This window comes from Camellia sinensis, chromosome 15, assembly GCF_055761805.1.
Source record: "Camellia sinensis isolate YWXY chromosome 15, ASM5576180v1, whole genome shotgun sequence".
NCBI classification, from domain to species: domain Eukaryota; kingdom Viridiplantae; phylum Streptophyta; class Magnoliopsida; order Ericales; family Theaceae; genus Camellia; species Camellia sinensis.
In genome coordinates this window covers 34025371-34041502 of record NC_138975.1, presented here as the reverse complement: position 1 = coordinate 34041502, position 16132 = coordinate 34025371, and positions in this window count along the sequence as shown.

Here is a 16132-nt window from a genome sequence, read left to right as displayed (position 1 = left end):
TTAGAATCAACGATTGTGCTTAGGGCATTCGGTTTGGATTAGTTTGGGATGAAATTAAAATCAATTCATTGTTTACGGTTCCATAAAAGTTGGAACCATTAAATGTTAGGCTTAGGGACACCAAGGAAATAATCAACAAGCAATCACACACACAAATGAGACACAAATATTTACGTGGTTCGGCCCAATGCCTAGGTCCACCGACAGAAATGAGAATTTTTCTAAAACAGAGCAACTACAAAACAGAATAGGAGAAACACTCTCACTAAACTCACAACTCTCTGTCTTTCAAATTTTTGATAATACAATTTCACCCTCTCCCTCTTATAAACAAAGATGAGAGAGAGAGAGATAAACCTACCAAAATTTCTACCCTCTGTTGGTGAGAGTCAACAATGGCAACAACGTGAAGAGAAGGGAGAGATACCTAGCTCAGACTTCCTTCACTTGTGGTGGAAGTCGTCATACGCCACTCTTTGCTCTGCATGCATGTGAGTTGGAACTAACAATTCTCCCCCTCCATACCCACATGTATAACTGACTTCTCACTTGGAGTCCATCCTGGCAATGTCTTTGCAAATTTCGAGTTTATCTCTCGAGACCACCTTGGTAAGCGTGTCAGCTGGATTCTTATCTGTATGGATTTTGATTAGTTCCAATAATTGCTTTTCCATCACTTCGTGTATCCAATGATACCGAACATCAATGTGCTTCGTGCGAGAATGGTACATCGAATTCTTGCTCAGGTTTATGGCACTTTGGCTATCATAATGTACTGTGAACTTTTCTTGCTTTAGTCCAAACTCTTGGAGAAACCGCTTTAACCACAACATTTCTTTCCCAACTTCTGCTGCGGCAATATACTCTGCCTCAGTTGTGGATAAAAAAACACACTTCTGCAGCTTGGACTGCCAAGGCACAGCTCCTCTTGTGAAAGTGAACATAAATCCTGATGTAGATTTCCTACCATCAAGATCTCCTGCCATATCTGAATCCGTATAACCTTCCAAGACTGGTTTAGCATCTCTAAAGCACAAATACATTTTTGTTGTAGCCTTGAGGTACCTCAGAATCCACTTGACTGCTTCCCAATGCTCTTTTCTTGGATTGGAAAGGAATCTGCTTACTACTCTAACAGAATGAGCAATATTTGGTCGGGTGGACACCATTGCATACATTAAACTCCGTACGGTGGATGAGTAGGGAATAGCGTCCATCTCTTCTCTTTCTTTTTTAGAGGAGGGACAAGAACTCTTGCTCAACTTGAAATGATTAGCCAACGAAGTACTGACTGGCTTGGCATTTTTCATGTTGAACTTTTCAAGCACTCGTTCAACATACTTCTCTTGTGACAACCACAACTTCTTGGCTTTCCTGTCACGTATAATTTTCATGCCCAAAATTTGTTGTGCAGGGCCTAGATTCTTCATGTCAAAGGATTGTGATAACGCCTTCTTCAGTGATCTGATTGCTGTGGCATCTTGTCCAACAATCAGCATGTCATCAACATAGAGCATGAGTATGATGAAGTTTTCATCGGGAAATTTCCTGATGTATACGCACTGGTCTGCAACAGTTCTCTTGTACTCATGACCCACCATGAATGAGTCAAACTTCTTGTACCACTGTCTTGGCACTTGTTTGACGCCGTAGAGACTCTTCTTCAATCTGCAGACTAAGTTTTCTTTCCCTTTGACTTCCAAACCTTCTGGCTACTCCATGTAAATTTCTTTCTTTAGATCACCATGGAGAAATGCCATCTTCATATCCATCTGTTCAAGTTCCAAATTCAAATTGGCCACTAGTCCCAAAACTACTCGAATGGATGTCATCTTTACAACTGGAGAAAGGATTTCATCAAAATCAATGCCTTTCTTCTACTCAAAACCTTTGACAACCAATCGAGCCTTGTACTTGACTAGCTTTCCGCTGACATATTTCTTCAACTTGAACACCCACTTGTTCTTCAGTGCTTTTCAACCTTAGAGAAGTTTTACCAAATCATAAGTCTGATTTTTCTGCAAGGATTGCATCTCTTCTTGCATAGCTTGCTACCAACTACTTTTCTTCCTATGATTCTGAGCTTCTTGAAAACCTTCTAGCTCTCCCTCATCAATAAGAAAAATATACTTAGAAGCAAGGTATTTTGACGACGGCTTAGACTCTTTTGTTGATCTTCGTAACTGTGGACCAACAGTCTCTGGCGGAGACGGTTGTGGCTCCCCCTGCTCAACACCCTTTTCTGATCTTCTTCTTCTGGAAATCCATCCTACAACTCTACATCATTGGCTGCATGCTGCGGTAGTTCTTCTTCATCAGTTGCATGCTGTGATGGTGCAAGATTCAGAACAATTTCTGAAATATCATCAACTTTGGGTTTGGTTGCCCAAAATCTTCTAAGGTTTGGCCTTCTTGAAACATCACATCTCGGCTTCGAATGACTTCTTATTTTTCGGATCCCATAATCTGTATCCAAACTCTTCATTTCCATAGCCAATAAAAATGCACGGAGTAGCTTTATCATCCAGCTCTTGTCTGTGCTCCTTCGATACATGTGCAAATGCTTTGCACCCAAACACTCTCAAGTGAAAGTAAGAAATTTCCCTTCTAGACCATACTTTTTCTGAAATCTCAAAATTTAAGGGAATTGATGGCGATCTGTTGATCAACTAGTAAGCAACAAGAACAACTTCTCCCCAAAATGGCTTTGGCAGCTTTGCCATTTTGAGCATACATCTGACCTTCTCTACAATGGTTTGGTTCATTCTCTCAGCTACACCATTGTGTTGTGGGGTTCTAGGAACAGTCTTCTCATGTCGGATGCCGTGAGTAGCATAGTAGACTTCAAATTCCTTTGACGTGTACTTGCCTCTATTGTCTATTCGGAGACACTTTAGCTTCTACCTGGTCTCCCTTTCCACCATAGCATGGAATGTCTAAAAATGCTGGAACACCTCAACTTTGGTCTATAGGACATAAACTCATACATTCCGTGATGCGTCATCAATAAACGTCAAGAAGTATTTTCTGCCACCCAAAGATTCCACTTCTATGGGACCGTATACATCGGAGTATACTCTGCTTAATAACTCTGATTGTCTTCTGGATGAGGAATGGAAAGCGACTCTATGTTGCTTTCTAAATAAACAGCTGTCACAAGGGTTCAATTTTGCATCTTTGGTAAAAGGAATAAGAGACTTCTTTGCCAAAATGTGCGACTCTTTCTCACTCATGTAACCTAGCCTTTTGTGCCACAAATTTGGTGATGCCTCATCTTTTGCTGCGTTGAGGCTATCTACATTCACCTCCACATGAGTCTTGTACAGTGTGCCACTTGCCTGTCCTTTGGTTACCACCAGAGATCCTTTTTTTAACTTCCAGATGCCTTACCGAAGTAGTTCTCATAGTCTTGTTGATCTAAGGCTATCCTTGAGATAAGATTAAGGCGTAAATCAGGAACATGCCTGACATCTTTTAACATCATCATGCACCCAACTTTGGTTTGGATGTGAACATCGTCGATCCCTACAATCTTTGAAAAACTGGAGTTGCCCATCTTTACTGTACCAAAATTACTAGCTTGGTACGTACTAAAGAACTCCTTACGGGGTGTGGCATGGTAAGAAGTTGTTGTGTCTACCACACACTAGGTGTCGCTGTTTGAAATGTAAAGGCATTTTTCTTCTTCAACAGAGAATAATGCAATATCCTCTGAGACAGTAACTGCAGTGTTCTCATCTTCGGTCTTTGACTGTTTATTTCCTTGTTTTTGTTCTCCCTTCAAGGCATAGCAATATTTCTTTATGTAACCCTCCTGGCCACAATGGTAACACTTGAGCTTTGGTCGGTTCATACCTTCTCTGGATTTCCCTCTGTCTTGAGATCTTCCTCTACTACGTCCTCTACTTTTGCTTCTTCCCCTGTCTCTACCTCGACCTTTATTTTTTGTGACGAGATCATGGGACTGATCTCCACCCATGTCTTTCTTTCTTGCCTCTTCACTGAATAGTGCATCTGTAATCATACTCATGGTCAGTTTTCATTTTGGTGTAGAGTTGCTAAGGGACACCACCAATGTCTCCTAACTGTCTGGCAAAGAACTGAGCAGCAATAGGGCTTGCATCTCATTATCTAACTCTATTTTGACAGTTGCCAGTTGGTTCACCAGTTTTTGAAACTCACTGGTGTGTTCAACAACAGAGATACTGCCTTTTAGCTTCAAATTTACAAGTCTTCTCATTCGGAGGGCTTTGTTCCGAGCAGTCTTCAAATGGTACATGCCTTCTAACTTTGTCCAGAGAGTACGAACATCAGTTTCTTGGGCGACATGGTGGAAGACACTGTGATCGATCCATTGTTTGATTTGGCCAATGGTTTTTTGATTCTTCCACTTCCAGTCTTCGTCGTTTTCCATTGCTGGTTTGACTCCATTAAGATCAATGGGGTCAAACAAATCTCAGCAATAAAGGACATCCTCCATTCTAGGCTTCCAGATTACACTGTTAGAAGCATTCAGCTTGATCATAGATTCCGAAGTCAATGTTGATTCCTCCATTAATAATTGTCTCTACAGAAAATGATCTCTTTCTGAAAAATCGAACTTTGCTGTTGAGTCCGGAATGGTCAAATTAACTGGAAAAGCACTTTGGATTGCCAAAATAAAAACTGCAAAATTTTTAAATCTTCTTTGCAAAATCTGACCGTATGGATGTGTCCGTAATACTCCAAATAGTTGAAAACCACTATTGGATCGTCAAAAATAGACTCAGAATGGCTCAGATCAAGTCAAAACAGGTTGAATGGTTCAGATTGGTGAAATCTGGTGCGACTGAGAAACACTAGATTATTTCTCCGGCTCGATTGGCGTCAGGATGACTTCAGCGGCTTGGCGCTGGCAGCGCGGCTTAGTCAGCGGCTCGATAAATAGCGGCTCGGCCAGCTACTCGGCTTGGTCAATGAGCTCGACCCTGGTCAATGGCTCAAGCCAGCGGGTCAGATTGCGGGTCAGCCCATTGACATCATCACCACGCGCACCTCCACTCGTCTTCTCCCTGGTTTCATGCATGCTCCTAGTTGCCGATGAGTGGAAACGGCATTAGTGGCTCGTATGGCGCGTGCGGCCTCCTCCGACCTCCGTTTTTTATTCAATTTTTTCCTGTGTGCTCGTCTCGTCGAGAGCTTCCACCCAAGGTTCTAAATATCGGCCGGTATGTGCTGTACCGGCCGGTTCGTAACGGAAAATGAGAGTGCATAGTTGGATACTCACCGATATACCGATGAGAACGAATTTCACGTCTATAGCGGCCAATTCCTGACACGTATCGGCTTGTATCCGATACGTGAGCGTTCCAGTTCCGATATAGTCCGATTCGGTTGAAAAACGAGCAAAGCATATGGAAAAATAATTGAGGAAAACAAGTCACATGGAAAAGCAAATCACCTGGAGAAGCATCGAATCGGACCAAACCTCAAACCCAATCAGACCAAACTCAACTCGGACCAAACTCAACTCAACTCCCCAAAGTTTTCCCTCAATCGGACCAAACTCAACTCCCTAATCAAACCCAAATCCATCTCCCAGGGGCATCGATCTTGTAAAGTGTTGCCAAGAGAAGCATCGAATCGAACCCAAACCATCACCGATTTCAAGCTTCTTCATTGAAGGTTTTTCTCTCATGCTCTGTTTACATTTGTTTCGTGCTCTGTTTTTTGCTTTGGCTGAACACTTCTTCAAATGGTTTTGCTTCTGTTCGGTTTGTTTATATTATATTATGTTATATTATATTATTTTATGGTTTTGCTTCTTCAAATGGTTTTGCTTCTGTCCGGTTTGCTTCTGTTCGGTTTGTTTATGTTATATTATGTTATTTTTTTTCTTCTTCAAATGGTTTGTTTATATTATATTATGTTATTCTTTTCTTTTCTCTATGGTTATTTTTTTATTTATATTATGGTATGCGATGGCTTTGCTTGGTAAGTTGCGTTTGGTTTGTTTATAATTTATTTATTTATCTATTTTTTCTGGTTAGTTGTTTATAATGGTTTATAATTTGTTTGCTTGGTAAGTTTTGTTTGGTTATTTTTTTATTTATATTATGGTATGGGATGGTTTTTTTCTTGATTTTTTTAAATAACCAAACTATATATAATAAAATATTAATAATACAAATAAAAAAATTTAACAGCTTTTGTTTGCTTGATGGGGGATAAGACTAGAGTCACCCTGATTATTGATTGAAAGTGCATTAAAATAGATCAAAAAAATAAATAAATAAAATAAATTAATTAATTAAGGCTAAAATAAATACATATCATTTAGTTGAAAATGAGTCAAAAGTGCCTTTACATATCAAAATTTTGATTAAAATGTGATAAATTAAGGCTAAAAGAGTGAAAAAAAATACATAAAATTGAGTTTTAAAGGGATTGCTAATGATTTTTGAAATTTCACAGCCGCGACGCCCGATACCCGATACGTACCGGTCGATACTCCCGATACCGATACTCCGCGATCGATACCGTTACGTTACCCGATACCGCAATTTAGAACTATGCTTCCACCTGGTGTGATCAAAAGTGGATTTTGACCACTTTGATTTCTGGGCAATTCTGAAAAATGCACTTTGTTTTTTCGAAAAGACACAACTCAACTCTAACACTATTTTGTTAGGCTTAGGGACACCAAGGAAATAATCAACAAGCAATCACACACACAAATGAGACAGAAATATTTACGTGGTTTGGCCCAATGCCTACGTCCACAGACATAAATGAGAATTTTTCCAAAACAGAGCAAATACAAAATAGAGGAGGATAAACACTCTCATTCAACTCACAACTCTTTGTCTCTTAAATTTCTGATGATACAATTCACCCTCTCCCTCTCGTTTCTATTTATACACAAAGATGAGAGAGAGAGAGAGAGAGAGAGAGAGAGAGACCCACCAAAATTTCTACCCTTTGTTGGTGAGAGTCGACAATGGCAACAACATGAAGAGAAGCGAGAGATGCCCAGCTCAGACCTCCTTCACTTGTGGTGGAAGTCATCGTACGCCACTTTTTGCTCTGCATACATGTGAGTTGGAACTAACATTAAAATCATGGAATCAATCTAAAATTTAAACGTGGTTCGATTTGATTTGGAACCACAATTTCACGTAATCTGTTCACAAGAAAAATCATAAAACATTTTTAAAAAAATTCAACCTATCATAAATTATAAAAATAATAATAATATTCCCATCAAACAAGCTACTCTCATCGTATTCACCAATTAAGTAAAAACATAACATTAAGCAAACACTGTTCAACATTAATCTGTCATATTTTTTGAAACATAAACATGCACATTATTCTATCATTAACTAAAACAAACATAATATCTAGTAAATAAACATATGTGATTTAAGTTATACGATCTGGTTCAGTTAAACTCTGAAATCGTGAACTTTATCCAAGACCACCCTGCACAGGCCGATTCTTCAATTTTTCAAACCAGGATTGAACCACAAATTAAAAAATCAAACCAAACCTACCAAATTAGTCTGGACCGATTCAGTTTGCAAATTTTGTTTCCTCACTCAGCCCTAGTTGTGCTGCTGATAACAACCTTTTATACAAATTCAAGTCAAATTTTAGTCATATTTTTTGAATTTCGTTTTTGATTGATTCTTAATCAGCATTTTAATTTATTTATTTCTGTTGGAAAAAAAAAAGTTATCTATGCCTTAATTGTATTTGATTCTGCATAGAAAATGAGACAAACCTTAATGTTAGTCTTCCCATAAACTATATAATTGGACAATTGCAAACAATTCTGCCGTAAATCATCTTGTCCCGTTACTATAGTTTAAGCAAATAATTTCAAGTATGACTTTCTTGAGGCAGATAAATTATAAATTTACTCAATTGACGCTTATTGAATCATCACTTTGAATTTCATGCCTCCTGAAAATTAAATTTTTTCTAATCATTTTATTCAACAAGAAGCCACAAAAGTCTTGAAAGTCGAAAGTAGTAGGTATAAAGGGTGAGTTACGTTACATGTAGGAGAGGGAAACAACAAAGAAATTGGGATGGGTTGACTACAATCTCAAGTCTGAAAGAGGTATTTGGAAATCAAGGATTTTATGGATACAAAATAAATCACATAACTAATTGTAAAATACTCGTTTATGTAAGCCTAATAGCAACCGTGTCTAAAGTACAATCGTTAATATTTTAGTTCAAATTGACAGCATGGGAACTTCAGGCACTATAATTCAATTTTTAGTTTCAAAATAAAGTTTTAATACATTAAATGTTAACATAGCATGAACAGATACGAACATGACAATAACACAAAAAATAAATCAATTTAGTTATTATTGAAAAAAATTCCGCCACAAATCCTAGATGACACAACATAAATGTGATTAACACAACATGATTTCCGCCTTTTACTTTCACCACAAGTAAATCAAAATAAAAATGGCATGAATCTAGAGGACAAAAGCACCAGTGGAACTGTATAAAGATATTTGTTTAATTGGTCAGCATGCTCATGAGTAACAACAAATAGGATAATATAAAAGGCTCCTAACAATATTCCAATTAGAAAATAAAGGTAATGAAACTAAGTTATCAATAATGGTTACTAATTCATTGTTTTTCATTCATAAGCAACATAAAGCTAGTACTATTGCGACATTTGCCATACTGGTCCATGAAAACAAACAATAGCTAATAATACAAAAGGCCTAATAGCTTGTAAAAAGTATGCAAAATAATAGCTATTACACAACATCTGCCGTACTTTCCATGGAAAAAAATCATAGCTAATTAAATATAAAGTTTTAATAGCTTGTGAAGAGTATCAGAAACAAAATAATAACTAGCATACATACCTCCCTTAATCAGATAGAACCACTTTTGTTGCTGGTATGGGTTGATGTAAAGAAGAGTAGCAAATCCAAACAAGAAAGTGATGTATGTTCCAACAAAACTTGCATAAAATACAACTAGATCAATATCATAGCATTTCCCCTTTGTTTTCATCTGAAGATGTTGTTGTTGGTGATGGCAAGTAAGAAATGGTTGTGCAATTTTTCTCCAATGGCAGTCCACAAAGAAATGGATTTCTTTCGTAACTTCTTGATTCGAAGTTCCAAATTGTACTTTCCCATCTTGTATTTTACTCAATAAATTGTTGATACCCAAGTGAGAATTTGAAGATCCAAAAAAATCAAGCTTTGTGAAATATACCTAAATAAAGTTTCTGAACATTCCAAGTGTACGAGCACAAATAATCTTCTCGTATTATCCTATTAATCAAGTTGCACTCTTCCAAACGTTGTCGCTTTGCTTCCTGAAAACACAAACGTAAGCTAGCCGGCAGGTATGTACCGGATACCTCTCTGATGCCTAAGTCAGCAAATAGACAATAGACAAAAAGCTCTGTATTTTTTAGAGTAAAGATTGTGATACTTGTACATAGGTCCTGCTATGAGTTTTTATAGATTTTGCCTGGCACAATCCTAGTAGGATTCCAACTCTCCTTATAAGAGTCCTCCTAGGAATCACACTCCCAGTGAAGAGTGTCTATCCTAATAACACTCTACTCACTACCAACCAAGTGAGATGGTTAGCACAATCCCAATAGAACTCTAACTCTCCTTAGCAGAGTCCTCCTAGGAGTCTCATGCCCAAGGATAATGTTTATCCTTAGAACACCCTCATCACTGCAAGCCAAGTGAGATGGCCGCTCCCTTATGCTCGGATATACATTCTTGACTGAGCTGCCTTATCTCAGTCCCTTGTCGTTCAGGCCATGTGATCGGAAGCTGATTTACCGAATTGCATCTTGCCGAGCTACACATAGCTCGGCTCTCTTCATTGACAACATCTCGGTCCGATAAAAGACTACCTTCAGATAGCTAGGTCCAGGCCCTAGCAACCCATCTCTGGCCGACCTAGTGTCTTCTTAGCCCAAGATCGAGCTACATCAGCTCTTATCTCGGCCATTGTGCGGCCTAACTTCCTAAGAAGACTTTTCCTAGCTCGGCCCAATTTGTTCACAAATTACCCTCTCAATTGCCCATTAATTCCATCTGCGTAGCATGTTTGGGATTATTTTCCTCCAGCCAAGCTAAGAAAGCCCAACTCTGCCGAGCTACAAAAGTTGTTCGGTTTCACAACTCGTTCGGCCCTAATAAGTCTTGTATGTTGCTCAATGACGTTATTCCTAGGATACGTGGCGTGCCCCCATTATCCTCGTTCTCCTGTTACAACCGTCATGTACCCCAAAAAATTTGAATAGCCCCGCCTTTTGCCTTTAACATTTATATCCTTCGAGTTCGCAATCGCACGAGAAATCGTTCTTTCTGTGTAACCAAGCTATATGGCCTACCTCTTGTAATCACCTTTCAATCAACGAATTTTTTATTTTTTTTGAACTTCTTGCTCGGTCACAGTGTTTTTCTTTTATTGTAGTGTACCATTTCCTGCCTGCCTTTTCTTGTTTAACTGAGATACTTATCTCGGCTACAAATTGCAAAGTGTTGGTCAATCCTGCCAACTTTCCTGAGCCTAGATCCTTATCTCGGCTAGAGAGAGAAAAAAGTGTTGGTCAAACCTGCCAACCTTCCTGAGCCTAGATCCTTATCTCGGTTAGAGGAAGAAAAAAAGTGTTGGTCAAACTTGCCAATTTTCCTGAGCCTAGATCCTTATCTCGGCTAGAGGAAGAAAAAAGTGTTGGTCAAACCTGCCAACCTCCCTGAGCCTAAATCCTCATCTCGACTGAAGAATGAAAAGTGTTAGTCAAACCTGCCAACATTCTTGAGCCTAGATCCTTATCTCGGCTAGAGGAAGAATGAAAACTGTTGGTCAAACCTACCAACCTTCCTGAGCCTAGATCTTTATCTCGACTAGAGGAAGAAAAAAGTGTTGGTCAAACCTGCCAACCTTCTTAAGCCTAGATCCTTATCTCAGCTAGAGGAAGAAAAGTGTTGGTCAAACCTGCTAACCTTCCTGAGCCTAGATCCTTATCTCGGCTAGAGGAAGAAAAAGTGTTGGTCAAACCTGCCAACCTTCCTGAGCCTAGATCCTTATCTCGGCTAGAGGAAGAAAAAAGTGTTGGTCAAACCTGCCAACCTTCTTTATTGCCCCCCAGTCGGGCAAAGATTTGTTAGAAAGAGTTGATCAAACTTGCCAACCTTCTTTATTGCCCCCTAGTCAGGCAAAGATTTGTTAGAAAGAGTTGGTCAAACCTGCCAACCTACTTTGCCCCCAGTTGGGAAAAGATTTTTTAGAAAGAGTCGGTCAAACCTACCAAACCACTTTGCCCCCAGTTAGGCAAAGATTTTTTGCGTGGTTGGTCCTTCTTGTCGACCGTGTTAACTTTTGCCGAAGATGTTTCGTTCGACCTTACATTGTGTCGGACTCTGCCTTGGTGCTCATCCCATCTTCCTCTACCAAGATGTGTTGGTGCACTCTCTCCATCAGGGTTTTCATAGTAAGAGGTGGCGTCATTGTCATTGAATCTCTCAATTTATTACCTGCTAGCAAACCTCGTTTGTACTGTGCGATAGCTAGGTTTATGGGGCAATCTCCAATCTGATTAAAAGTCTCCTAATACCGATTGTTGTAAGACTTCAATGTTTCCTTCTCACCCAAATCCAAGGAGAGTAACTGGTCAATCCCCACCGGTGTCTTGGTGTTTGTTCTAAATCTGGTTACAAATACTTCTGCTAGTTGCGCCCATGAAGCTATGCTACCTTCTGGCAACCTTTCAAACCCTGTTAAACCCAGGTTACCAAGGCTGGAAGGGAATATGATACACATTAGAGCCTCGTTTCACCGATACACCGCCATGACCTAGCGGAAGTGGCTCAAGTGCATGTAGGGGTCCGACTTCCCCTCATAAGTTGTGAATTTAGGCTGATGGAAGCCTAAGGGTAATGGTGCATTCTCAATTGTCAGAACAAACGGCGAGCTCTGCAACCTTGCTAACACTTTGTCCGCTGGTTCATAGGCAAGGCGCGGCTCTGACATTTCTACCTCGACACTCTCATGTGTTCTAGGAACTAATCGTTATAGTGCGGAGACTCTACGAGGGTTGCGAGCCTGAGTGTCTTCTCTCATTCGAGCCGTTTCCTCAAGCACTGTCTGCAGGTCCGCTGACCTAGGCAACTCCATGTGCCTAGATATCGTTTGGTGCGAATGCGAGGGTCGATAAGTGCTTCCCTCCTTGTAAGACCTTTTAGTCCTCACTCTCTCAGACCTGGAGTAGCGTGTCTTGGAAGTCCTTGATTGTGTATCGCCCGACCTAAGGCTTCTACTTTCAGCTTGTGATGGAGTGACTTGTCTATCACGATCTTCTGAGTTGCAAGAGCGTGTGTTGCCTTTGCGCCCTTCTTTTGTTGCCACCCCTTTGCCTTTTATCTAGTGCTTCATCGTCTCCATGTCTGCCGCCATCCTCTGTATCAATTCGTCTTGCTCCCTTACCCGTTCTTCTAGAACCTGAGGATCCAACTTTTGCCTCTGCCTTTCAAGGCTTTGGGAGAGATGAGGACTGGAGCCCCGTCTTTCACGGGTATCCTTCCGCGGGTTCCGTCGCTGGGGATCTAGCTCTGCCATGGATGGGATAAAAGGTAAGCCATCGCACTTTTCGCCCCCCTCCGAGGTTTTCCCATCAATGGTAGAGTGTGGCAAGTCTTAATTGTGCACCACTGAAATCAGTTGAAGAAACCTTAATCAAGAGGCTCGTTCTTTGTGATTGCGTTTCCCACAGACGGCGCCAATTGTACGAGCACGAAATAATCTTCTCGTATTATCCTATTGATCAAGTTGCACTCCTCCAAACGTTGTCGCTTTGCTTTCTGAAAACACAAACGTGAGCCAGCCGGCGGGTGTGTGTTGGATACGTCTCTGATGCCTAAGTCAGCAAATAGACAATAGACAAAAAGCTCTGTGTTTTTTAGAGTAAAGATTGTATACCTGTACATAGGTCCTGCTATGAGCTTTATAGACTCTGCCTGGCATAATCCTAGTAGGATTCCAACTCTCCTTATAAGAGTCCTCCTAGGAATCACACTTCCAGTGAAGAGTGTCTATCCTGATAACACTATACTCACTACCAACAAAGTGAGACGGTTTGCACAATCCTAGTAGGACTCTAACTCTCTTTAGCAGAGTCCTCTTAAGAGTCTCATGCCCAAGGATAATGTTTATCCATAGAACACCCGCATCACTGCAAGCCAAGTGAGATGGCCACTCCCTTATGCTTGGATATACATTCCTGACCAAGCTGCCTTATCTCGGTCCCCGATTGTTTGGGCCGTGTGATCGGAGCCGATTTACCGAATTGCACCCTGCCGAGCTATACATAGCTCGGCCCTCTCCATTGACAACATCTCGGTCCGATAAAAGACTACGTTCAGATAGCTAGGTCTAGGCCCTAGCAACCCATCTCTGGCCGACCTAGTGTCTTCTTAGTCTAAGACCGAGCTACATCAGCTCTTATCTTGACCCATTGCGCGGCCTAACTTCCCAAGAAGACTGTTCCTAGCTCGGCCAAATTTGTTTACAAATTACCGTCTCACCAAGCATATCATCACAAACCCAGAAAAAAAAATTTTAAAAAATTCTGAAACTTTTTTTAATGGCTTTGTGTGTATAGGACAGCCATTAAAAACAGAGGAAAGTAGAGGAACAGAGGAGAGAACATAAAGGAAGATGAAAGGTTGGAAAGTGAAAGTGCTAAATATCACGTTCATGACATGAGAAAAAGAACCAAACTTGGGATAAACACGTCCAGAAGTTGTTTTTGCAAATCACAATAAGAAAACCAAAAATATATATATATATATTCCAAGAAAGATAAAGTTAGTTCCATGGTGTGTTTGTTTGGATCTTCAATTTCTGGGTTTATTTTTAATTTTTTTTTAACAAAGTTAAGATCCAAACAATGCAAGAGTATTTCCAGAACCGAACTTGCAGGACCAGAGCTTCAAGTCATTGTTTGAGAAAGAGAGGGCCGTTTGCTTTTTTCAAAAAAAAGAAAAGAGATGCACAACACAGTATGTGGTTCACAAATTCCGTCTCACTAAGTCGGGGGGTTGCCGCTGGGAATTAGGATCCTCTCCTTACTCTCTGTCATTGCCTTCTTACTTATTAGGTTATTGGGCTCACTTTTGGGCCAAATTTCAATGATCCGAACCGTTCACATTTTAAAATTTATTGAATATATCATACCTGTAAAAAATTAAATTGATCAGATATTAGAAAGCATGTGTTCATAAAACTGTTTATTAAATTTTTTTTTTAAAAATAGCTTTTACTTCGATGATCCAAACACGTAGTTTCTGATATCCGATTAACTTGATATTTTACAAGTATGATATACTTAAGAAATCTTAAAATGTAAACGGTTTAGATTATCGAAATTGGGCGCAAAAGTGGACTCAATGGCCCAACAAGTAGGGAGGTAATGAGAGAGAATAAGGAGAGGATCCTAATTCTTTGTGCGGGCCCTTTTGTGTGGATGTAGCAGGATTGGAGCCTAAATTTTGAAATTTGAGAAGGAATTACATGTAAGTGGAGTTGGGGAAAAAAATTATCAATATATAGAGGAATTACATGTAAGTGGGAGTAGGGAAAGGTGAGAGTTGGGAAAAAAAATTATCAACAAATAAAGGAATTACATGCAGGTAGGAGTTGGGAAAAAAAATTATTAGCACATGGAGGGGTGCAAATGACATTTGCACTCCCACAACCTTTCATTTGCATCCCACTACAGACATATTTGCACCCTCATGTGTGTAATTTTTTCTCCCAACTCCCAACTGCATATAATTCTCCCTATTTTTTATGTGGATCAATTGTTTTTCTTTATAAAAATATAAAAGTTTATGATTTTAATTAATAATATTTATAATATTTATTTAATTTAAAAAGTTATTTTTGTTATGATTTAATTTTTTAACATAATTATATTAACTTTTTATTATTATTTTTTATTTTTTATGAAGATTGACGTAATCAAAACTAATTAATAAAAATGATAAGTAGGTTTTAAAATTAATAAAAATTAGTATACATTTAAGTCAATAGACATTCCTGTTTAGTTGCTTATCTCTCAATATTACCACCTCCAACTTGCTTTGGATTATCAAATCCAATTCAAGCCATTACTTTGTATAGTGCTGAAATTGAAGAGGCCCAAATCTATAGTCAAGCCAATCTACCGCTAAGATGAAGCATTTCTGGTGAAGGAGACTGGATGAATATATGGAACATTTTTCTCATTAGAAACAACTTTTTACAAACACTTGGAACCTTGAAGAAAGAGAAAATGAGAAAATCTTCCACTAGAAACAGCTCCCTTGGCTTACGTTGTATTTCTGTTAAAAAAAAAAAAGGCTATTTGGATCATATATTTTGGATATAAATTTGGTAAAAGAAAGGAAAATGAAAATGGAGAAAAATTTTAACTTACATTTCATTTATGGTTTTCACACTTTTTTCATTTTTTTTTTTAAATCTTTACTCAAAATTTATAATCCAAACAAAGTCTTAGAATAACTCCAATAATGTACTATAACTAATAATGAATGTTTGACAATTGACTTTTAAATTTTACTATTTTGTCTTCAAAAAAAAATGTCATGCCATGTATTATTTTATAATAAATTTACTAAAATCAATAAATTGATATTAAAATTAAATTTTATATTTTTAAAAAACATTAACCATCCTATTAAAATAATTTAAATTTAAAATATAATTTAAAAGCATTCCAAATATATAAAATACAGTCACTTGATAATTTTACTTTTGTTGCCTTGACCATATTTATATGTTCAAATTTCAATAAAATCATACAAAATCTATGATGGAATTTAAAAGTTTGAATCATGGTGACGAGCAATGTGTTTAATCTATTTGAGTATTGGATCTCGTGATAAACTAATAAGTTGAAGTTTTTATTAATATTAATTATTAGAGTGCATTTAATTTTTAAAAAATAAAAATTTAACACATGCATTGTTAAGGTGGAGTCTCTTAAAATATGACATTTCGACACTAGCATATTAGAATATGACATTGGCACGAATAAAATCGCATAATCTACACACACAAAAATAAAATAAAA